A 26,286-nucleotide genomic window follows, 5' to 3' on the forward strand; every position below is an offset into this window, starting at 1 on the left:
GCTCTTACCTATTCAGATCTGGCTTTGAGTGCCATCCTGAAGAAAAGGCAGTGAAGTTTCTAGAGGTGCTCTCTTAGAGCTTTTCAGAACAAGAATTTGGACTTTCCTTGGTTGTGTCCTGCAGGGTGACAGCAAAAACTTATTCCCTGTCTTCCAAAATTAATAGGAATACTTTGTAAATGTGAGGTAGAGAAATTAAAAAGATTAAGAGACAGAGAGAGGCCCCCTTTTTTTTTTCTTGACAGGAACATGGAAAAGAGTAGAAATTATTGTCAGTCATCTAACTAATTATATCAACCGATTGCTCATGTGAATTGATTGATGATGATTGGGGAGACAATAATTTATGACTAAATTAAGATATTCTTGCAGAATTTCCTATAATTAAGAGGTAGTAAGAGAACATATTTCCAACACAGTCATATGCAGTGTAGTACAATGTGAACAAGAATGCAAGCAATCATCTATCATTCATGCCAAAATATCTAAAAAAATGGTGAGGATGTCAGAGGCATTTTCCTCATCATAAACTTTGAACATAATTATGAAAAAAAGAGAGAAAAATATTTCCTTGATTATTTGAAAAGAAAGATCTAAATCTGATCTTATTTCTGTAAATGGCATTCTCAAAACCATAAGGAAATTGTCTCTCTGATACATTTTTTTTGCTTTTAAAGAAAACTCAGAATTGTCAAGGTTGAAAAGAAAGCACATACCAATGACACATAAGCTGTAAAACAAATCTGAAAAGAGAGTAGGAGAAAAATATGTTCTCTAAATAAACATATAGAAAAGACACCCATCAAAAGCATGATCATTTCCAAGAGTGTGAAGTTGGAATTTAGACCACTACAGCCTTAAGATAGTCTTTTGTATGTATTTTGATTGCTCTTAATCTCTGTTCCTGCTAGTGTCTGGTTTTGATGATCCATGTGCTGTTGTATCTCCATAGACTCCTGGTTCACTATTGGCAATCAGGATTCAGAAGTTTCCACTGTTTGCTCCTATTCTTGAATTTTTGAAGAACTAAAGAAGTAAAAGCTGGCTTGATGCTGAATTTGATCTTCAAGCTTTGGCATTTGTCTTTGTGTCATAAAGCAGCAGGAAACATGACTTATTTAACAGTCATCAGACAATTACACAGTGAAGTCAACAGTCTAGAAACGTCAATCCAGGAATTCAAGCTATAATTCTGCCCTTTATCCTCTCCACTATTTTCTTGTGCACTCTGCTGTGCCATTCCCTACTGCATTTAATTTTCTGTCAAGAAAGTATAAGCAATTACGTATAATCATGTTCTAAGCACAGAACTCAGCTCCTGTTAGTGGTTGTGGTAAATATTCTGTTCTTACTAGCTCATGTTTTCTGTCCTTTGAAAGATGTTTTGGGACTTTTTGATACCAGAGTAACTAGATGTTGTCCTTCATCCTTTGAAGTACAAACATCTTGCTCATTACCTGTTTGTCTTGCTACTTAGGAGCATATACTTGTGTTGATTTGGCACAGACGGGTTTTTGGTAGCAAGGGAATGCCACAGAGGTAGTTTCTATGAGAAGCTGCTAGAAGCTTCCACCATGTTGGACAGAGACAATCTCCGATGGCTCTGAAAACAGACATGCTGCTGGCCAATTAGAGAGGTTGGTAACTCCTCTGTGACAACACATTTAAGAAGAAAATCAAAACAGCACACAGGCAGTTGTTTGGGTTTTTTTCCAGGAGTGGCGAGGGGCTGCTGCCAGGGATCCTCCCAGCCCAGTGAGCAGTGATGCACCGCCTTGGCCACTGCCATCTCAGCATGGCCCATGGCAAGCCTAGCCTGCTTGGCTGCCCTTAGCCAGCCATTCCATGGGCAGAAGGGAAGGGGAGGCAGTGGTGGCTTCTCCTTCTTGGCACCCCACATGAAGAGAGGCAATAAATACCACAGGGGCCACCTGGCTGGCAACGGAAACATGGGAAGCAATTCCCCAGTACAGAATCTGGACGTGATCAACCTCTTGGCACTACAGGATCCTGAAGGAATCTTTGAATTAGTGGAACTTATCAACAATGAGCAGTAGTTTTTCTTCTAGTCAGAGAAGAGGAGGAAGTGAGGACATGTTAGGGAAAACAACATGGCAGCACCATGATCAGTGGAAAAAAATAAGGGGAGGAGGTGTTTCAAGTGTTGGAACCAAGATTCCTCAGTAAGCCATAGTGAGGACTATGGTGAAACAAACTGTTCTCCTGTAATACATGAAGTCCACGGGAGATGCAGAGATCCACACCCAGCCATGTGGAAAAAGTGCTCATTCTGGAGTGGGTGGATGCCAGGGAAGGCTGTAATCTAGTGGGAAACCCGAATAGAGAGACAGGACTCCTGCGTCCTTGCCCTTTCTCTTAAAGTAGAGCATCCTATGCTTCAAGGATTGCATCCCATATACTAGTGACCCCCTTTTGGGAAGACTGATTGCCCCTGGGAGGGACTCACAGTAAAGCAGAGGAAAGGCTTCTTTCTCTGAGCACATAGGAAAAGATCTTGGGTGACAAACTGACCAAAACCCCCACGCCCTGTCTCCCTGTGCTGTCAGAGGGAAGGAGGAAGGTGCTGGGCCCTGGGGGGTAAAAAAAAAAAAAAAAAAAAAAAAGTAATTTAAAGGTGATTTAAATTAATAATAAAAGGTAATTTATATCTCATTATCCTCCTCTGACCCTGTTAATAATACATTTACCTTATACCTTTAAATTTGAACCTGTTTTGCCCTTAGAATGTTTTTCTTTCTCCTAGTTCTTATCTCAGGTCATGAGCCCTTAATTTTTTTCCCTCTGCCCAGTTGAGAGCAAGAGAGGGTGAGAAAACAATTTTCATGTGTGCCTGCCATTTGGCCAGTACTGAACCACAACAATACTGAAGTTCTTATTTCTTCTTTTGTACATCTGTGACAGACATCATACTTTTAGGCCTGTTAGCTTTGCCTTTGCCTACATCTAGGAAGATAGTTCAATATTAAAACAATTTTTTAACACTGGTGTGCTTCTGTTAGGAGATTTATATGTTCACTAGATAGAGCTTGACTCTCTCCTTGTAAATCTGCCTTAACCTAAAAAAAAGAGTCTTTATTTACCTAAATAAAATAATTTAAATTGTTCCAATAAAAGCAAAAAAATTTCAATGTGAGAGATAGGAAGCCTTTACTAAAAATATCCTAAAACTAAATGTTTTGCTGAATCTCCTGGAAAGTGGGACCCAGGTTCTCAAATTACCTTTGGGAGAGAAAGGATTTGAACCAAGGCCCTCTGTGTTTTTCTCATTATTTCACTAGTAGAGTGTGGAAGATGGGCCAAAATATCTTCTAATGGGCTTGATCTGGATCACTTCAAGGTTGTTCCTGTCTATGGGTGAATTCTGAGGAGGTACTTATCACATTTTGTTAGATTTTTCTAACTAGTCAAATTAGACTGTTCTCTGCTTACTATATTATTTTTATGCATGCTTGAATGTATTTTGGTCTTCTGTGAACTACTGTGATATCTAAGGAAAATGAGAACACACCCTGTGTTTTGAGCATTTAAAATACCAGCTTTCGAACATCTTTCTCTGTCTCTAGCATAACTTGTAGCCTTGGTTTCCGGGAAACTATAACAATTAAAGTTTGGAATCCTAGTAGAAATTAACTAGGTGAAACTCAAGGTGACAGGTGAACAAACCAAACACTACAGTGTCTGCAGTGAATGAAGGGTCACATGCAATGTGTCACACAGACAGAATATTCTGAAAGGTTTTGTTCTCTTTCTTAGAACACTGCAACAGGATATTCAGTGGCCCTAAAATTTAACAAGCACCACTAATACTTTGCAAAATATCAATTTTGCAAGAAAGTAGGGAGACCAATAGATTTGATTTAAAATTGGATAGATGATGAAATACTTGTGGGATATTCTCCACTATGTACTAATGTGAATCTCCATTAGAACTTGAGTGCTTGAGTGCTTTGAACAGGCCTAAATAATGGCCCTGACCTTCCTCCCCTGGGGTCTTCACCGTCTGGAAACCACATCGCTGGGGTCTCATATCCAGGGGCTGAGAAGACCCTTTTCAGTTCAGCATTTGGTCTTGAGTCCCTGCATGGGATATCTTATCAGAATGCAAGTTTGCAGTCCAGTCACAGCCTATGCTCACCTCAGTTTATTGTCCCTCTTGATCCAGACTCTGTCATATCTGGATTTCTTCTTTTATGGAAGCACATATAACTGAATTGATAGCAACAGCAAACCCATATCACTAAAAGCTAGCACTCTGGAAAGATCAGAAAGAGCTCACTGTTCAGGATTTCTCAAAGACAACATGGATTTCCCTAAAAATGGATATGGAAGACACATTTCAGCTAATGTGGTTTAGATTGAAATGTAAAAAGCTCCACTACCTTGCTTTCTGTAAAACATGAATAGAAATACTGAACACTGTAAGATCTCACTCTTTTCAAATTGTTTTGTTAATGATGGGTTTAATCAGGAGCTCCTGATGGCTTGCTTGCAAAGAATGTTGACAAATTTATAACTGCACTGTACATGCAAGAAGACCTTAAAAGTTAAGTGAAAGGATAGAATGGGACAAAGAAAAATATAGGATGTTCCTTACTTAAAGGAAGAAAGACAAGCAAAAGCACAAAAGACTTGAACTTCTCTGAGGCACGAGACCTAATTTAGACAGCTCTGCATTCATGAAAACAAAACTAACTTCTAGGAAAACCCTGCCATGGGCCAGTATTTTCAATCACTGTATCTCCTAGCAAGTCTTAATTTACTCTTGTCTTGCTTGTTATAATGTCACAGAAGAATATTGAAACACCCTGTAGACTGATTATTGTTACACCTCATGCCTCAAGTAATTTACATTCTTTAATCCAATTAGTTTAGTGGGCTTTTTTTAAAATTTTTTATTATTCTTTTGTGAAGATGAAGGTGCTTAAATTAAAGAAAAATTAGGTGTTTTCAACGTCTTTCAGATAACTTCTCATTTGTAGCTTCTGGTGAAGTTGTAATTCCCAGATTTATTACTTCGCAATTGAAATCTATTTATAAATTGCCATTACAGACTGCTTTATGAGATTTTCTATACAAGGCACAATTCACAGTATCCCTTGAATACCTTTTAAATGTATAATAGAATGGCAAAAATTTAATGCGCATTTTTACCCCAAATTTTCAGAAAGAATGCTGAAGAGTAAGAAATTAGATTATGTTTTCTTTGATATATTTAATTGCTATTGTATGAGTTTCATAAAGCTTCCATATTCACCCAGAACTATCAATGCATTAAATAAACAACCAAAAATTGAGAAAGAGACATTTCATGATTTCCAAGTAGGTCTGTGTAATTATTTAACATGAAGTATTTCCTAAAATATGATAAAACTAATCTTTTAATAAATCTTTTGAGGATAAAATAATCAAATTAACTTATTGATTTTAACAGCATCAAGGTTTCGTTTCCCTTTCCCTTAAAAAACAATGGGATCTTTCATTCTGTCACAGATTTGATTCTTTGGTAGCTAATATTCTTAATTTTTTTGTCTAATGTTATTTTTAAAACACAGACAAAGGATGAGATGAGGTGATAGTTTTATTTTTCCTGAAGCTCCAACACCTCAAAATATTAATTCAGATAACAACTGAAATGGAAGATAAACAGAAGTAGTTGCCCACGTGGCAATTTTGTAAAATGTTTGTGTCTTGATTTTGAAAGACAGTTGTGTGCCAGGGAAAGCTAGAGCTTCCCTTGGAATGGAGAATGTAAACCCTCTTCCCTCCAAATTATTATAATTTTGCAATTAGGAGCTTTCAGACAAAGATATGGGAATAAGAGTAACAGGTCCTTACTAGGAATATTAAAAAAAAGGAAAATACATATGTAGTAGTACAAAAAAAACCCAAGCAAACAAGCAAACAAAAATCCTGGAAAAACCCTGACAGAGTCAGGAATACGACCTGGCACCCTGTTGGTCAGGGTGTTGGAATCAGTCCAAATAAATCCTTCTGGAGTTACAGATGTAGTTCTGTGGAGTAGAGATGATCCCATAGAAAGTCCAGTGGTGAAGAGATGGGTCCAGTCTTCCTCTGGGCATCCAGCCGAAAAACCAGGTACCTTGTGTCCTTCAGTCTCAGTTTTTATCTGTCTAGGAACAGCTGGCTCCTCCCCCACTGTGTGGAGCATCTCACAATGGGATGATGGAATGTATCATGTCATTGGTGGGCCCTGATGGCCCATCATCAGAAGATGTCCCCTTGGAGGATGGAGGGGTGGTGAAAGAGATATGAAACACTGCCCCACCTGGTTTTAATGGCTGGGCCATTATCAGAAAGTATCCACCTCCCTCCTCCCTGGAGTCACAAGAGATAAGGAAAAAACATCTCCCCAACAGCTGTCAACAGATGAAATAGAATACATGTTTTTTGGTTACATAACCCAAGAAAATAGAACAAGAAAAACTGGTCATAAATTGCAGCCAGGATGTCAGGTTAGACACTAGAGAAATTTTTCTATCAAGAAGGATAGTAAGAAATGTAATAGATTGCCTGGGGAGGCTGTGCATTTCTCTGTCATTAAAGCCCTTTAGAACAGATGGTGAGTATCTAACAGAAGTGATATAGCAATGCCTAATTCTCTCTTGGGACAGGATAGATTAAATGACCCCTTAAGGTTCTCTCAGCTTCTTCTGTCCTTTTTTCTTTTCAGGTCTAAAATGTTCTACAGTACATTAAATTTTCCTTTGCACTTTAATTACTGAAACTGTTCTGTATAATCTCTAGGTTACTTGACAGTATCACCTTGCCACATAGTGTTCTCCCCTCCCTGAAGACCAAGAATTAGGTATTTATTTTCCCCAAAGGTGTTGGATAGACTAAGGTATATGTGTAACTATGTCAGGTCAACTAACACTTCTCTATCAAACAACTCCTGGCACACTGAGCCTAAGGAAAGGAAGAATGCACACTTGATTTTTAAAAACCATGGTGTAAGCATGCTTTCAAAATTTATGGTGTTTCAGAAAGTGCATCAGTGCTATAATCCAGCATAAATGTTTGTAGAATTATTTCAGTTGACTTTCCAAGGTGAGAAGTATTTGTGCACCTTTTTACCCACTTGTTGTCTGTTGTATTCATATTAAGTCAAAGGAGAAAAAAACAAGTCTTCAAATACCAGAGCAATACTCACTTAAATAGGAATTCAGCAAATGTATTCCAATTGAAAAATTGATTTGGAAGTAAAGGCAAGATTTGGACACAGAATAATATATTTTGCATTAATGGACATTGACTGAACATTTAAACAATTTATATTTCATCTTCTATGTTTGATGAACACTGTTCAGATTTTTCATATTAATATATTTTTACCTGTTGCTTAACTCAAAATCTCCAAATGAAATTTTGGGTTGATATGGTACTTTTCAAGAGAAACTTTGTGAAAAATGAGGTTTGTTAAATCTCTCTATACTTTGTATTAACATGGGGTAGAGAAATTTTGAATTGCAATGTATAAATATTGCAGTACCTTACTGTTCACTGTTTCAGTAGGCAGAGGATAAAAATAGTAATTTTCTATGTAAAATTCATTTTAGGTTTTGGTGAGCAGACACAGTAATTGGACTAAGTTTTCCTGTGATTAGGAAGTCTCAGAGACCAAGTGTATTTCTGAGTGCTACAGCCATTTTTCTTTTGAAGTCTTACTTTTAATAAATAAATAGCATGTCACTCAAAACGATTCAAAGTAGACACATAGTAGCTTTTCTCTTTTTCTCTATATAGCTTATAGTTTTTCTTTTTTTACAACTAATAAAGTATTTCATTAACATTTTAATATTTCTGACTTCTGAATTTTCTTAAAGTCCTCAATAGAAACACAAAATATGTCACTTAGTTTTCAAGATAAAGATAATTAAGTATAGTTTGACTGTACATAATCAGAAGCCCAGTATGTAATTATGTAATTCTACTGGGGGGAAAAAAAAAAAAAAAAAAAAAGGGAATAGCAAGGAAAAGGTTTCTTCCACAGTCTTCTTTGTTGTATAAGAGCAAATATATCCACCCTGTTACTGTAGACACACTTTAATACTGTTTTATTTGTACATTTCAATTTCATATTCTACATACAACCATAGATGCAATAATGTTAAATGGATCATGATTAACCAGTCATGTAAAAAGAATCTGGGCTGCCCTGCATCCTTCTTTATTGGCATCTTCTCTCTGTCCCAAAATTCAGTGAGTGTGTAGAGATTTTGTAGAGCACAGTGAGTAATCTGTTTCTAAAACCTATTACTCGTTTAAAGGGAAAGCCTAACAAGTGTGGGAACATGACTGAGGGTAGAGAGGTAATGATATGGGAGTTCTAGAGAAATGTGTAGGTGCTATGCCGTGTATGGAATGTGGTCAACATGTCTGACCTCCCTCACACAATACAATCCAAGGAGGGGCTAAACTGATCATGGAGCAGAGTGGAGCCAACATTGCCCAGCTCTGCCAAAACCATTGCAGAGGAGATAACTCAGTGGTACTTTCCAGCTGATAAACCACACTGCAGCTGAAAACCAAGGGAGATAAAAGATGTCCCTATCCTAAGGTTATCTCAGATTCTGTCTTGAGATATCCATCCCCAAGATATGACCACCATTCACTAGTGAGTTGTATGACTGAAGTCAGCTAATCTCGACCTAAATGCAAAGAAATCGTGTAAAAGTAAGATAAGAATGGGGAGAAGTGGGGGAAGAATCCAGCATAATTTCTGGGATCAGCTGACGGGGCTGAACCTCTCTTCTCCTCCATAAGGACACCTTATGGGTAGAGAACGGTGTTCTTTGCATGCTGAATGATTCTCTTGAGCCAGCTTTAATTGGGGAGTAGAGTTTGTTAATATACTGTTTGAACTGCTATAACTTTGAATATGTGTCTGCAGTCAGATACTATCATTGGCAATTCTTGAACATTATATTCTCACAATTTCACTAATAAAGAGTCTTATTCTGTAAACTGTTAATGTGAGTCTGTCAAAGGTGCTGTCAGCTACTGGCAGTGGGTAAAGGTGTGGAGACCCAGGAGGGTTTTTTTCTATTTGGTGTGTGACTCTGAAATAGATATTTGAACTAACTTCCAATCCAGTGGGACTGTTCACTGAGGGGTTCCCATAATGGGATACTGACAGACTGATTGGGCACAAGGGTCTTGTCTTTCCTGGTGTGCTGACAGATTGATTAAACACAAAGTGTTTGAGAAAATTTCTCCTTTTCACAACACAGACCCTAACAGAATAAAATATCAGGTAATTAAGAAGTAGGAAATGCAAATAACAGAGGATTTGTATAAATAAATAATATAAATTTTTGTGTTAGAAAAAGGAAGTGTGATCTTTCTACATAACATTAAAAATTGTATTTTCAAATTTCTGCATCTAAATGCGACTGTTAAGGAGATCAGTCTGAAGAATATCATACTTATCCTATTATATAGACTGCATTTGCATCAAACAAATGTGCTTATGAAAATTCCCATTACAAGGGTAACAAAAAACGATCCACATCTGTTTACAAATAGTAAGTAAGAATACCTATTTATAGATAGGGCCTTAATCCAGTGACTAGCAAAAAGTACTGAAGGGAGAAGGCAGAGTGAAGAGATCAGTAATTAAGATATGGCAAATGACACAGGACTTGCCAAGCCATAGACAATGGAAGACGGAAAATTATTCAGTGTATCAGGAGCTAGATCGAGGTTTCTGCCATGAGAGTCTCCCCCAGCCCATCCTGAAATATATGCACGCAGGGGTGAGAAAAGTGGATTTTCCTATGGCTTTATCTCCTCCTCTTGTAACTTATCTCTTGGTCTTGTGGGTTTTCTGGAAGGGATATTTGATCCTCAGGACCATGGCAAATTTTTGTCACAATTTTATTTAAAATTCTAATCAGCCTTGTTTTGACATTTCAGCTACTACAAAATGTAGCTGCTTTCCTAGAATTCAGCATTACACTTGTAAAAGGATTTATGTCCTTGCCTACCTCAAGCTTGTTTGCATTTCCATTATAGCTGTACTACAGTGCAGCTACAATTCAATTGGAGCTACACTGCAATTATCAGTCCAAATACTCTTGAAATACACAGAGGACTCCATATTTCCAAGGCTCCAATTACAGTAGGGAAATCTCAGTGATCAAACTTTCTTCAGTTCATGTAAGTACTTTCTATTGGTCTTGACAGGCCTGGGCGAAATGCACCCTGAGGAATCTCAGACAGCTGAATTTGCCAGGTTTGATCTTCTGTTATAGTCACAAACACAGCACAGAGACAAATCTGTCTAACTCTTCACTGCAATGTACTTTATCTACAACATTAAATTAACCATACTTGTAACTAAATAATTTTCAAAAAAAAGGTTAGTACTACAATGAGGCCATGGTGAACTACTGTTTTGTTCGTCTCCAGTCTTTTGTATCATAATCTGTACAAGTCCCTTCTTAGCCTAGAGGAAATTTTATATTAAAGTACCTAGCAGGAACAAGATGGCCTCTGTACATCATACACTGTGAAATGCCTTCTGATATCCTGAGCAGGGGGAATTTTTCAAGTGGCAAATCTCACTCGGGGAATTTTCAGTAATTTACAGGACTTTTTGAGAGTGTCTACTTTCAAAGAATTGTAGAATGACAGAATGGTTTAGGCTGGAAGGGAACTTAATTTGTTGCCAACCCCTCTGTCATGGGCCAGATTCCTTCCCTCCACTAGACCAGATTGCTCCAAGTTCCATCCAACCTTGAACACTTTAAGGAATGGGGTGTCCACATCTTCTCTGGGCAGCCTGTTCCAATTCCTCAATACCTGCATGCTAAAGAATTTATTCTTAAGAAAGATGTCTTTTAAAGACACTTTCCTTTTTAAGTTTCTTCCCCCTGTTCTATCACTAAATTATTCAATTCAACATGTAACAAGTAAAGAAATATTTGGGTCAGATCCTCAACTGGTCATTAAGCTATCAAAGTAAATAAGATTATGACATTTTGGGTAAGTTAAAAAGTTTGTACTCTGATAGAAAAACCTATGTATGTCAGGTCAAAAAGAGCTCGCAGACAGATGATTTTTTGGACACTCGTGTATTTTAAACAAGATTAGCTGCAATATATGAAGACACATGATAAGCACTGGTATTGGGGAAACCAGTCCTAAAGAAGAGAAGGATCTTTGAACAAACGGGACATCAGCTTTCTCTCTAGATTATTAAGTTACACTCTTCTGGCTTACCTGATTCAGTGGAGGCCCATGAGAGCACAGCCCTCTTAGTCATTTCCTGTTTGCATAGACCTCTGTATATTTTATCTAGCAATGTACTCTATTTAATATACTAAGAAAGAAGGGAAAAGACATAAATGAATGTAGTGGTTTTATGTTTGCTAAATTCTGTTTGCCAAATTTAGTGTAATGGTCTTAGTGTTTACTTTTTTTTTTTTTTTTTTTTGGTGGGAGAGGATCAGAAGCAAAGCAAGCTTAAGCTTAAAAATAAACTATTAGTTTTATTAACACATGCTAAAAGAATGGAAAAGAAAAAAAAAAAAAAGAAACTTCAAAACGCTCCTGCCTCCCCCTGCAAGCTTAACTTTCTTACAAACAACTTAGAGAGACACAACCTGTGATTTTTAGTTAGTTTCACCATTTAAACATAATCTTTCATCACTTTGGCAGAGGAGCCCCTCTAGAGTCCTATGGAGACTTTTGCCATGAGACAAAAACAGTCTGGTGGCTCCCAATGTTACAAATTTGCAGCTGCCTGGAGTTTTTGCAGATCGTGCTGTTCCACCCATTAGCAGCCTTTCCCCTGGTTACTTACGGGCCTCTCAGTGTATCTGGGATACTGTTTAAAGAATGATTCTTCTAAGACAGAACAAGGATTCTCTTCTTCTATTTCTAAAATCATCTCTATCTCAAAAGAAATAGAAACCTCCTTTTACCCCAGGAGCCGAGGGTCTTACTCTGTTCTAGATTCTCACTTAAATCTCAATTATATCAATCCTCAGCTTTTGACTAGAACCAGTATTCTCCCAAACAACATTAAGCTATTACAGGAAATAGTCTATTTTTCCATAGTTTACACTAGAGAAATCTGGCTAAAAATGTTCACATCCTCAATCCCTCCTTCCAATAATCTTTATCAGTTCTTTCACTCTTGCTCTACTGACTTCAAGTTGTGCCTTTTCTACGTCTACTCTGTTTCTTTCTTTTCTCTCTCAGGGAAGAGTTAGGCCTTGGAAGCTTCATTTTGCCAGGAAAGGGTTAAATCTGCACAGTCTTTGTCTCTCTCACTGCAGCTCATGGTGTTAGATGTTCAAGGCCGTGCTGGTGAAGGGGAAGAACTCATGCCTAAAGATCAGAGTACCTGGGCAGCCCAGAATCAAAAAAACAGGCAGGATCATAAATGTCTTTTCTGCCCACCCCTCAGTTCAAACTGGGGTGGGCTCTGGCCCAGCCAGGCCCGTAGCTGGTATCAGGGCCCGGCCGGCAGAGCCTGCCCTGCTCCCCTTGCTGGCAGCAGATGGGCCGGAGGCACAGCCCGGCCAGGGCCGCTCCTCTGGGCCCAGCTCAGCCCGGCCCCGGCCGCCTGGCCAGGGAGGAGGGGCCCGGCCGACCCCCGGCTGATCCCCGGCTGCCATAAGGTGTTACCTTTTCTCTGGCCAAAGGGAAAAGGCCGAACGGAAACTGCCTGGCTTAAACTAAATCAGGATTTACATGGGTACTTCCCAAAGTCGCATTCAACATTCTCAGTGGTCAAAGTAGATGCCAATATCTAAAATTAGCTTCTGTTAGGTCTCTGTCCTTTCTAAAACAATTCTAAGATCCTGACAGGGCTATATTCTATATTCCTCTTTAACTAAACACCAAATGTGTTAATCTATGACAATAAAGAAAGAAAGAAGAGAACATCAGAGGGTTTGCCTTAATTTTCCAAGAAAACTAAAGGAGCAGAGGAATGAGCTGGAGAGCTGCTTTAATAGAGCAAAAGAATTACCTTCAGCTGGGAGATGAGAAAACAGGTCTGGGACCATGAGTGTTTCTTTTGGGTAGAGAAGAAGGAGTATATACATTGAGAAGAAACTAAACTGGAACTGTACTATTTTACAATCTTTGCATGGAATAATCTGAACATCATTATATGCTAATTAAGTCTTTGTCATCAATAGTATGGGGGCATTTTGAAAAACTTAATAGTAGCAGGAAACTGAAAAACTTCTGTAAATATCTTTCCTCGTAGATGTTGCAAGCAACCTCATATGTATGGTGATATATATGCATATGCATCAATATTTATATGTGGGGTTGGGTGAATAACAGAAAATTCCTCGATGCTGTGTAAGCGCTGCTCTGCAACAACAAAAACATCCTTGCCTTACCAACACTGGTTGTGGTTTCATCACAAATTCAAAATGTAGCCTCATACCAGCTACCAAGAATAAAAATACTTCTATCCGAGTCAAAACCAGCATAGGCTCTGTGAACAACTTCTTTGGAAACTATTAGGAGTATAGAAGTGAAATGTGAATAGTATGTGAAATACAACTTTGACAGAATTCATTCCGTTAGATAATATTCTTACAGTGCTTTGAAATGGAAACCCCTCAATTTCATAAGATAAAGTTCAACATAAATTTATGCATATATCTTTCCTGTTTCATTTCTCTGAATCTCTAAATTTCAATATTGGGCTGTCATGTTACGCCTCCTGAATTTAAAACTGAAATATTTCAACAGAGATAGACACTATGAAAATTATCCATATTACTCCCTGCCTGATAGTTCTGCCACTGTTTGAAACAGCTGAATTCCCAGTGTGCCAGTTGTCACTTCCATTATCAGCAGAGGCATTTATTTCCATACTCAGAGTGTAGCACATTTTAATGAACCTGAAATACAAGAAGACATGCAAAAGTGATTTTGCATTCCATGCCCTTAAGCAAGCCTATTATCCATGTTGTGAAAACAGCAAGTTAGCATTTTTGTTGTAATTATTTGGGCTGATTATGTATTATGTTTCTACTCAGAGGCACCTTCTTCCAATGCAACTACTAGCTGAGAAAAGGCAAAGCAGCACTCCAGAGGCATCTGCCTTAAGATAGCCTCATGCAAGTTTCCTTTGACAAAGCTGGCATGATTTATGATTCAAAAAAGTCCACAATGTATGTATGGTATGTCTCAGATAAGAGTTATTAAGGACTGTCTGTGAAAGAACACTTTTTCAACATTTACACTAATGATTATAATAATTCTTAAACTGTGTATGTTTATGCTGAGCAGGGCTACGATACTAGTGTCATCCAGAGATTTAAAAGGTAATGTTTTAATTAACCAGTAGATTCCCTACAGTGAGGGACCACTACTTCACTAATGTGCATTTCCAAAGAAATGTATTTTGATGAAATAAAAAAGAATTCCATGAGTGTCATTTTCATGAAGAAATGCTTCTGCAGCTGTCAGGAAGAGGTGAAGCCTAATGCAAAGCTCATATTTACTTTTTCATTTAGTAAATTGTAAGACTTTTATTCTGCTTTTCCTTCATACTGGTGTAAGTGCAGAAAAGTACAGAGAGATCAGTAGTGGAGCTAGCTAGCTGGAAAAATCAAACAGCACTGCTGCACTGCTGACTGAAAAGTGCTGCCATCCTGATATCTTAGGTCACTGTAGTAAATGTCCTTTTCTGGGCCTGGAGCATAGGGATGGCAAGGATATCCTTTCTCTTCCAAGGATAAGGAGGAGCTGCTCACCTTGCAGAAGGAAAAAATGTGATTACTGTTAGGGAAGGGTGAGAGGACAGTTTGGCTAGATAGGTCCACACGAGGAACAGCCCTAGCTGTGTAGCTGTAGGGAGAGCAGGACAGGACAATCAGGTGTTTGCTGCAGAGCCTTTTAATGACTACAGAGACTGGCAACCAGAACCAGTGTCAAATCAGCTAGGACACTGGAATTCCCATCTGAATGCAGAAGTGTTGTCTTAAGGAGTAAGGGATCAGTAGCCCTTGTGTTGTGGGAGTAGAAAAAAGAGTGGAAAAAACACAGGTGAAAACACTGAGGTAGACCCGTCTGTGCAGAAAATGTACAGCCACCCACCAAACACAGTCGAGTCTTGTTATTAGTGTGGTGACACGTTACAAACAACCAGGCCTCAGGAGAGGGGTACAATCATGATAAATACAGCATTAATTTCAGCAATCTGGCTCTACAAAGGGGTATATACTCTATTTATGATATTAACTCTATTGTCTGAACCCCAAGGAGGAATTGTACATTAATGAATGTAAAGATTTGTAAAGGAATTCATAGAACTGATCAGGATGAACTACCCAATCAACCACCACTCATCATGTCATTCTCAAACCACAAGAAGAATATTGTGAAAACTATAAACAGAAATTGCTCAAAATTCATACCAAAAGTATAATTACTAAAGGGAGAATATGCAATGAAACAGTCTTCAAAATCAATAAGGAAAAGTCTTGACTATTACAGCTTGAAATCAGTAAAGGGGTCAAAACATCCACAAAGTATTCCTTCTTCGTCAGCCAAGCATATTCATACATAGAACAGCTGGCCTTGAAAATAGTTTCAAAGGTGTATTTCCTGCTCTGAAAGAGTTTTTGCATATGATACCCTCTCCTGAGAGCCTATTTTAAAATTGTTGGCTATGCGGACCTCTAATTACATAGCATGGAAGAAAAAAGAAAATGCAATCAGATTAATAATGAAAAGCCATATTTGATTTTAAAACGTGATGAAAAAATAACATATTCTGGGCTGTTATAAATGTGTGAAATGTGTTGTGAAACTTATTACATAAAAGCTTTCAATTTTTTTCTTAAATTACTTATTTGGGAACAAAATTGTACATAAAATTGTTTTTTATTGAATTACTTTAAAAATATTGGTATAGACAGCTATCATTATGTAAGATGACAAAAAAGTAAGAACTTCAAAAGGGAGTTGTATGTTGAATTTCCAACAATGATTTTAGGAAATTTAACTTTTATTTGGAATTGCATTTGATAATTCCAATTTAAAAAATATTCATTTTATTGTTCTCCAAAATATCTTTTTATTAGAAGTACCAAGAGCAGTTTTGAAAATACATCTTACATATCAACATATATAAATTAAAATACTGTATGTATACAATTGCAGTACTTAAATCAATGTATGCTGTATAATAAATAACATAAATAGGTAAGATTTTTGAAGATAACTAGTGACTCAGATTTTGTTATTATTTAGGCTCTTAGTTGATTTTCTTTACAACGACTTACTTTCAAAGTGCATTTGATCTTTACTTTCTGAAAATGGACCTGTTTCATCTGTTTCCTCTTAATTTGGACCTGACTCGAGACACATAAAAGCTGTACACTGCTTTTAAGTTACCAAATGATGAAAGGAAGAAGGGACAGAGATAGCGATAAGAACACAGAATAAAACAAAGTATTAGTCTTTAAAATAATTTTATAAGACAAAGGAGATTTTTTCAGATCTACTGTTGAAAAAGATATAATTATATGATTGAATGAATTTTAAATAAATTAAAAAAAAAAATCTAGATTCTCCTTTGACTAAGAATGCTGAGAGTGAGGAAGCCAAGAATGAATAGGTAATAGCGTGTGCTATGATTCATTTCAGCAGCTAATAGATCCATGACTGGATAGCCCACAAACAGAAATGAACTACAAGGTGCATGACATTGAAGAGGCAGCGTTGTGAAGGACTGAGGAGAATAAGCATTGACAACAAAACTGAAACCTTTGGAAATATGTGAGAGACTTAACTGTATGCTGCACATAGGTTCATAACTGCAAACATGACATGAAAATGAGAGCTAGTGGATAAGATGAGAAATTTGAGAACTGGGAGCTTATGGACTATTTTACAGTAGTGAAAAGTTGACATTCAATTTCCTCTGAAAGCAATAAGAGAAAACACTAATGTACTGTTGACATTCGCAGGGCATCTCTGTAGGTGACCTATAAATTTCTAAGGCTGTCTTTATGTGGAAGTTTGTGTCTTAAAGAGAAATTCTATGAGCCAATTAATGATTGTTTTCAAAAATGGAAAAGAGTACCAAAACAAATTGAGAATATTTCTCTAATGCAGTATCCTCAGCTTTTTAGATAGCTAGCTGTTCTACTGTTTTCTGCAATTGCGCATCGTATCTCAAGAGAAGAGTGTGGCTTGTTAGAAGGAACATTTTTGCCTAAAAGTACAGATTCTGTATTTTTAACATGTTATTCTATATTTGAACACAAACAAAAAATGTTCTTTGTTAAACATTATGATGCTTTCCCTTCCTCCAAAACTACAAAAAGCTGTGGGGGGAAAAGGTAATTCATAAGAAGCTGAAACTGAAATATTCTATCCCAGTATCTGGTTTCTGATCAAATATGCAGTTTTAAAAATTTTATAACTTCAATATCTTAACAATATAAAATAAATTGAGATATCTCTATGTTCAGCTAAAAACTTTATGTTAGTCCAAACCCCAAATGATTTTGTATTAGCATAATGAAGAAATGAGTATCATAAGGCCAGCTGACTGAAGAACTTTCTACACAATGAGGGATAGGTTTCAAATCTCTGCTTCAAGTAATATGTCTTTCTGTTCCCTCTGTCTTTGACTTGTATTCATGCTTCATCATTGTTTTAACTTGAACAGCCAAAAAACTCCCAAATTATTAGCTGCTTTCCAGATTCTGACTACAGAGGATCTAATGTTGATTTGGAGAATTTTATCTCTTATGTAATCACATTTAGCTCTTTTTTCTCCTTCATTGTCAAAAATATTAATGTCCAATCATCCTTTCCCCAAGTGCAAAATTTTCCCCAATTTACTTCTGCCTGGCTTTTTTGTCTTTTTTGTTAATGACTTTCCTGTAACACTTAGGGTGATGATGCACTTCCTGCATCTTTTTTTTCAGAAATAAAGCAGCTAAGCAAAAAGACCTTTTAAAAACCTCCTCACACCAGAATTACCAGAATTTATTTTCAGCTATAAAGTCATTCTAATAAGTATAGAACATTTCGTGATATAAGGTTTAACTATAAAAGAATAAAAATTTAGAAACCTAATCAGTTATATTGCCATTACATTGTAGTTCGTGCAATACTAAATCCTTTTGCAACTTACTTGGAATCTTGACAAATGTCTGCATTGGAAAGAGTACTGAGATCACATCTTCAAAAACATTTGGGGGTTTTGTTGGTTTTTGGTTGCTTGCTTGCTTGCTTTTAACACACCTCATTCAGATTAATTCCTTGTCAAACACCTAGTTCAGGATACAAATTAATCTGTCCATGTTTTATATAGGCTTCATTTATCTCCTAGTGATCAGGCAGCTCTACTATAAGAAAGAACCTAAATAAAATCTCTGGAGTAAAATATTCAGAATCTGTGTCTGGCAGCACATAATTTGCCATCACTGTATATTCTTCTCTAGAGCAACCTCAATAATATTTGTAAAGCTTATGAAAATACCCAAGTAATCAAGTAAACTTTCATTAATGGGGAAAATATCCATCAAATCAGAACAAAAAAAACTTCTACTACAGATAGCTGTAAAATTATTTTGTTTGTTGGGCTTTTAAATTTAATATATTGCACTTTCTGGAATTAGCAAATTAACAGATCAAAGTAAAGCCTCTCTCAGCAGATAAAAAATAGTGAAACATGAAGAGAGAAATTGCTATTTTGTGGAGACAAAAAGGACAGAGTGGAGGCAAAAAGGACAGAGAAAATAAAGAGCCCAGATAAATGGAAGGAAGAAGTAGATATGGCAATATGTTCACTCAAGTTCATTTGCCTTAGCTAAAGGACAGTAAAGAAACAAATAAACGCTTTGCTTAACTATTTTGAGCAGTTAGACCTCTAAGAGAAGAACATAGTCTGGCAACTCAGGCTTTTCTATGTAATTTTATTTTATTTTATTTGTGATTTTTTTTGTTGTTGCCATATGATCTCCTCAAGCTGCATTTTTAACATGTAAAATAAAATGAAAGACTGTGTTTACTGCAAGCCTCAATTTTTAGAAGTTATTGTTTCATTAAAAAATGGCTGATACTTTGCTTGTTTCATCACTTTTGGTAATGTGAAAATTTTAATTAAGTATGGTATTGCAGCAATCAAAGGGAGCACTAAAAAAACAACAGACAGATAAAAGCTAGTAAGGTTTTATGTCACTTAACTTCTAGCAAAGTCCAACAACTCACTTTGGCAAGCAGTGAAAATGTGGCTTGCTTTTACTTGAAAACACTCTACTAATTGGAAGTAAGAGAAATTATCAATAACAAATACTTTTGATTTCTGTGCACCACAGTATCTACATACTGAGTTCTTAAAAATTCAGCTCAGTTTTTAGCAAGCTTTTTGTACTTATAGAAAAGTATCATACATGAAAACACTAATAGACCTGGACTGGCTGATGAAGGAGGAATTTCTGGGCTCAGAATTAAGTTTTTGTTATATGACTTTTTTTTGTCCTTAGTTTAAATACTGGAAGCAGTACATAGTATGATGTAATCAGATAGCAGGAACAATAGTGAGTGTTGAGTTGCTAAACCTAGAGGAGAGAAATTGAAGGGGAATTAAAGAGATGATGTAAGCTTTGCATTTTTTGGATAAACCTTTAGTCATTCTGCCACTCAAGAAGATAATATCAAATATACAAGGCCATTTTAAAATTTCGCCTTTTGAAGATGTAGTCATTTATGAAGAAAGAAAGGAAAGAAAGGTGCTTGATAGCACTGTGCAGGTTCTTTCCTATACATTGGACTTTCACTTAGTGCACTTGCCCTTTCTGGAGATATTATGATTTAGTATTTTCAACTTCTTTCAAGGATGTAGTTCTTGAGACAACAGCAATGTTTCCTTTTTCCTATAATCTATTTTTGCATAATTGTGAGAAAATTATTCTTCATCCCTGCAGCAAGAATGGCTGTTTTGTGATTGTTCAAGCCTATGCATCTTTGAAGAATATAACGACAACTGAGAAATTTTCTTTGGTGATATACAGAGCAGTGATACTGTTTTTCCCTTGGTATTTAGGTTAGTGTGCATATGTTTATCTCATTGGAATAAGTCGGGAATAATCATCAAATCATTAATCTGAACAGGATCTTTACACCTTTTTAATTATGGACATTTCTGACCAACAGGTAAATAAGGCATGATCAGCAGTCCAAATGATTACAGAGCAAGAACTTTTCTCAAAACTTCTAATGTCTTTTTTAGTCAGAAACAAAGAATAGTTCCCTCAAAATAATTACTCATTTCTTGCTTTTCTTCTGAAGAATGGAAGTTTTGTAAAGCTGCATGGCTATATTTTCATTATTTGGGCAGCAAACATAATGATGGGAGAAGTTTTAATATTGTTGGGTCATATTTTTCACTGAGATATAGGGACCTGGTAAGGCATTTCTTGATATTAGAAACAATAATTAGAGTAAAGAGGGAGGGGCATGAGAAAGAGAGCAAAAATATGTGAAAACAGAATGTTAAATAAGGACTTCATAAATTAGAGAAAATTCTGTAAATATAAGGAAGAGACAAATACATTACAAAGAAGATGATTGGTCGAAGAAAATGATTATCAGCAAAAAATTGTAAACAAGTAACAGATTAATACATATCCATAGGTAGTTTTCACTGACAATAAATATAAATGTAAAAATTGTAATAAACAAAAATGGAAGTAATTTTACTTTGGCTAAAACTTCTGATGTGGTTAGCACACTTACAGACTCTTACATTAGAGCAGAAGTTTTACAGTGAAAGTACCATGAAACTTTTAATTTCTTTTTAAGAAAATACATCTGTTCATAAGTTTTCAAGACTTCTGTATAAGAGTTTACTTCAAGGAAAAATGAAACTTCCTGAGATTTCAACTGTCTCTTTCTTGGAAATCAAAGAAATCAAGTGCACTGTGAACATGAAATAACAGATTTAAGTAGCACGATATGTTGTATGGCCACAAATCAAGTCTCTGACAGACACAATTACAAAAGACCCAAAGTGAAAAAAGAATCTGGAAGGTTATTTTCTTCAGCCAAATTCCCAGAATAAAGAAACTCAAGAACAGTGCTTTATAGGTCAAACATTGTCCCCATAAAGAGGCTTAAATATTTTAAGGAAGTTAGTAATATTTTAAAGGGAAGATGAAATCTTGATTTAAAAAACTCATATATGACTCATCTGGTCTTATTCCAAAAAGACAGTCTTCAGAAATGAAAGAGAGAATATATTCTTAGAACCAGTAATAAGAGCTGGAAGAATTGCAAAACTGTGCACAGAAAAATTGGTGAATAGTAAATTAATCATTGGCATGGTTGTATAAGGAGTTCCCGGGGGTTAGGAATTAAGAACATTTGGAATTCAGCAACAATTTCATTAAGAGATTGTTTGGTTACCCTGTAATCTTTGGTTACCTTGGATTTATGTACCCAGTATCTGCATAAATATATGTCTATTTCAGAATCAACATATTTAAATTATCTTACAGGCTGTCCCACAAGGTATATTTTTGAATGTTCATATCTGTGTTCTTTGTTCTATGTTCACTTCAAGACAATATCTTTCGTATTTCCCTCATTATACTTTCCTTATTCAATTTTCTTCTTAGTCCGCTTCTGAAAGAATTATGCCTGGTGAATTTTCTTTCAGAAGTATACAAAAATTGACCTAAGATGAAGATATCTCTTGTAATGGCATAAAAATTTATACCACATCTCATAAATATATTTTTATTCAGATACATATTCATATGTATTTTCCAATAAAAGTCTCTTCTTTTTTACCCTGTTATATTTTATCCTACAGATTCAATGACACATCACCTTCTGAACTTTTTCTGTGTATAAGGACAGCTATTTGATCTCATTGCAACACTCAGTGTTTTGGGGGGCATTACTGCTTCCCACTGCTGCATTTTTTCAGATCATCAGTGCAGCCCCCGGCACGATGACAATCTGTCATAGGGAGACAACCCCTGCAGGGCACAGACAACACTGTTACCAGCCAGTGATAGTGTTGCATTTCATCTCAGCCAGGCTTCGTGTTCGTGTTGCCCCTAGGACAACGCAGACGCATAATTGTGATTACACGTCATTTCTTCTAGGCCACGCTGCTGAATATTTTTTGACTTATGTTGTGGATAACACCTCTGTAAAGGTGTTATGTAAACACCTTTATATGTATATGTAAAGAACATATTAGAATTACACTGTGTCTTCTCTTGGGATCTGATGCTAACTGGAATGCTTGATGATGAGGAGTAGACTGCCACACTTATTAACATTAGAAACTTGTGTAAACATAGATGGAAGTCTCCAATCACTTTCTTGCCATTTCAAGTGAGCATCTGAATACCCAGAGGTTCTTTTATTAGCTTATGTATAAGTTGCTTTTCTCAAGGAAACCTGTCCTTCAGATGCTCAGAGTAAATTGATTGAAAAATGTAAGTTATGCGTGTAGACATCAGGATTTAAATTTAATGCAGGTCTGAAACAAATCAGATTGGTACTTCTAAGTGCCTGTGCAAGCTTAAAAAAAAAAAAAAAAAAAAAAAAAAAAGAAAAAAAAAAAAGCTTAAAAATATATTAGGTAATTAATTAATTTCAAAGGAAAAAAAGTACAGATTTATTTCATATTGTATTCAAGACAGTAAGAACTACAGAAGTCTGTCACCTTTATTGTTGGAAACAATAATCTCAATCATTCTGTCATCTTCAGATTTCAAGACTGGATCTCACTGTATTGTAAATTACAAATACAAACTCAAGCAGAATGAGTGCTAGTAAGAATCGTATACTTCACACAATCAAGATGTAGCAGTCTAGTCACAGGCATGGCAAGCCTTGTAGATATGAGGTAATTTCAAGTAATAGTATTGAAAAGCTATTATCTGTTTTTGTTTAAAAGTTTTCATATGTTCTTTCCACAAATTTGGGATGCTAATGTCCATTCACTAAAATATCTCCTGTTATGACATATCTCAACTCTCAAGTCAGATCTAAAATATTTGACAAAAGAAGAGGAGGGGTTTTTTTGACTTTTTCAAAGTGACGGTTTCAAAGTCAATAGCCAAACTTAATTATGAAGAACTAAATGAAGAAGAAAACTCTGTAAGGGAAGCCTTAAGCTAGAAATTCCCCATGTCATCACATGCATTGGTGTTAGGTTTTTTTCAGTGTATGTTCTTCATTTTACCTACTTTCTTGTTTAGTATATTTGTATAAATACTTGTGTCAATGTAGTGTTTTCACTGACTTGACCAGGTTACTAAAGCATAGTTATCTGCTGATACGATAAGGTACCTCTTTCTTCCAGTGGTTGCTGCTAAGTTCTAAAATTCACAATGTATCTTATTTTTGCTCCTGAAATAAAAGGTAAAATCAAGACGGATTTATTAGCTCCAGAATCACTTCTCAGCAAGGAATATGGGTAAATCTGACTATGGTACATTAACAAATAGAACAGCATAGCAAAAGCAGATCTGTGCAGTAAAACAATTTATAGACTAAGTGTTTGCACTGTGCATGTTTGGTAAGGATGGGAAAAAGTTGTGGACTTTACACCAAGGACTGAATATTCATATGTGATTGAAGAACATTAGGTGGGCTCCTAGAGCACATTTTTTAAATTATTTTCATCTGGAATTATTCCAGTCTGTGTAATCTGCAACTACTCCATGATATAAATCAAGGTACGAGAAGCAGAATCATTTAGGAGTTTTATTTGAAAAGCACATTCCTGCTTCAAATTTACAGCATTATTATACACATACTCTGTTTCAGCTATAGAGTTTGACTAAGTCCACCAAAAAAAATGGAAAAGGGAAGGGAAGGGAAGGGAAGGGAAGGGAAGGGAAGGGAAGGGAAGGGAAGGGAAGGGAAGGGAAGGGAAGGGAAGGGAAGGGAAGGGAAGGGAAGGGAAGGGAAGGGAAGGGAAGGGAAGGGAAGGGAAGGGAAGGGAAGGGAAGGGAAGGGAAGGAAGGGAAGGGAAGGGAAGGGAAGGGAAGGGAAGGGAAGGGAAGGGAAGGGAAGGGAAGGAAGGGAAGGGAAGGGAAGGGAAGGGAAGGGAAGGGAAGGGTTTAAAAGGCATATCTACCATGAGCCTATGAAGTTTCCCAATTAATTTTTGTGCAAGAAATGCACAGAAACATGAAGAGCTACATGTCTGCTGCAGAACTGTGAATAAATAGCATCGGCCTACATTTCTTCTAAATGGACAATGAAAGCCATAGATGGACAAGACTAGAAACACTTTGTCCTAGTGTCTGTAAGTTATACCAAGTTCCAAACAGTCATCCCATGAGAACAGAAATGTTTTGAAGATTTTGCATCAATTATTACCTTCACATCATGAAGACAAATAGAAGGTTTTTGGACAACATGGTTCATTATAACTGAATCTTATTCTTTGTGGTGATTTTTCTTCAATACCTCTTTCTTTGCTTGCTGCAATACTGCATTTCTTCCAATACTTGATAAAAAAAGAGTCTTATATAGGGGTTTTTTGTCACCATGGGAAATTATTAACTATGTTCTTAATGAGAATCTGGGCTCTACTGGAGGTTCTCTTGACTATTGCATGAACAGTGATTGTTCACTTTTATTCTGTTTTAGTAACTTGAACTACTCCATGTACTTTATTCCATCAAGTTCAAAAATTCAACCAGATTTTTTATCATTACACTTACTATGATGATGGAATACAGTAAGAAAAAAAAATGAACAAATCATTAAAAAGTATAGCCACATTCCTTGAATCTCCTATAATACCAAATTGAAAGGTCAGGTTTCATGCTGCTTTTTACCACTTTTACTTTATAGTACATTGGTACTCTCATTGGTATCAAGTGGCTGGTTTTTGACACTTTCACGTGTCCATGATGTACACTTTTGAATATAACTATCTTCATGATGTATGCTAAAGTTCCCGAGTAAATCGATATCTGATTTGTTGATGGGCAAGTAAAACTTACTTTCTTTTTCAAGTAAATGTACAAAAATATTTAAAATCAATTGTCATTTTAAATATTTCTGTCAAAAAACCCCCCCATCTAATGAATTAAATTTTAAAGCATCAGTCATGCAAGTTTTATTTCAATGCATTTGGGGGTTTTTTCTGTATGAAAAAATGATTAATTCGCTTCCAGTTATATTCTGCCTAGTGAAAATATATTTGAAAAACAACCTGTGTTCAAAGAACTGTTGGCAGGGTAATTTATTCTCATTTAAAATCCAAATTATAACTCATTAGGGATCCCATATTCTGGGGGGAATGCCCATCATTGGTTTTGTTAATGATTCTCTAGCACTATAATTCTGTATGAGTACATGCATTAATTTACATGTAAAACTACCAGTATGATTAAACTAGATTTGCTGTAATGTCACAACCCCTAGAACTAAATTTAGATGAAAAAAGAAAGAATTCTGTCTTCAATATGTAAAAAGATTAAAATCTTAAGTGACATTAGCTTGAACTGAGCTAAACTGAACTAAAGCTCTGCAGGACAAAACCTAATTAATCTATTACTTTGGAAACTTTCTATGGCAATATAATAAATAATATATAAATTACTGCAATACATAATGTTCAATTATTAATTTTAATTATTATTTTACCTAAGTGAGTGGACTATTTTTTAAACTTTTTTAAAGAAAACCTTTTTTTTTTTTTTTTTTTTTTTAGCAATTACTGAGAAGAGCAATGACTGATTGTATTTTTAAGGTCATTGTGTGACTTGGAATTCAAGCTGGTAACAAAAAAAGTGTAACGCGTTTCATCTTAAGACATTTTAGATGTAAAAGTCAGGGTAGTTTTTGAATAAGTGAAAATCCTTCACAAGTGTTGGTGTTGTATCAAAGTGCTAACAAAAAGAATTACTTAGACATTCATAAAAAATGTCAGGAGTTTTGACATTCATCAAAAAAGTCAGGCGATATGATTCTTGTGACATTTTGTTAAAATAACAAGGACACAAAATTAAACATTTTGGCATTACCCCACACCTTTGACACTTTCTCACTCTTGTACAGGGAGGTTGCAAAATCCTAGTAATTCTAATTTGTTTCATTTAATGCCCAGTTTGACAATTTCCATGTAGACCTTTAACTTAGAAGCAAGTCATGAAACAACTAGTGGTTTGGTCAACTACTGTTTTATAAAAGAATTTGTTTTGCTTTGCTTTTACGTTACTCAACTGTAGAAGATGCACCACTTTGTCCTAAGACCTGTCTAAT

Source organism: Hirundo rustica, chromosome 1 (genome assembly GCF_015227805.2).
Source record: "Hirundo rustica isolate bHirRus1 chromosome 1, bHirRus1.pri.v3, whole genome shotgun sequence".
Classification (NCBI taxonomy): Eukaryota; Metazoa; Chordata; class Aves; order Passeriformes; family Hirundinidae; genus Hirundo; species Hirundo rustica.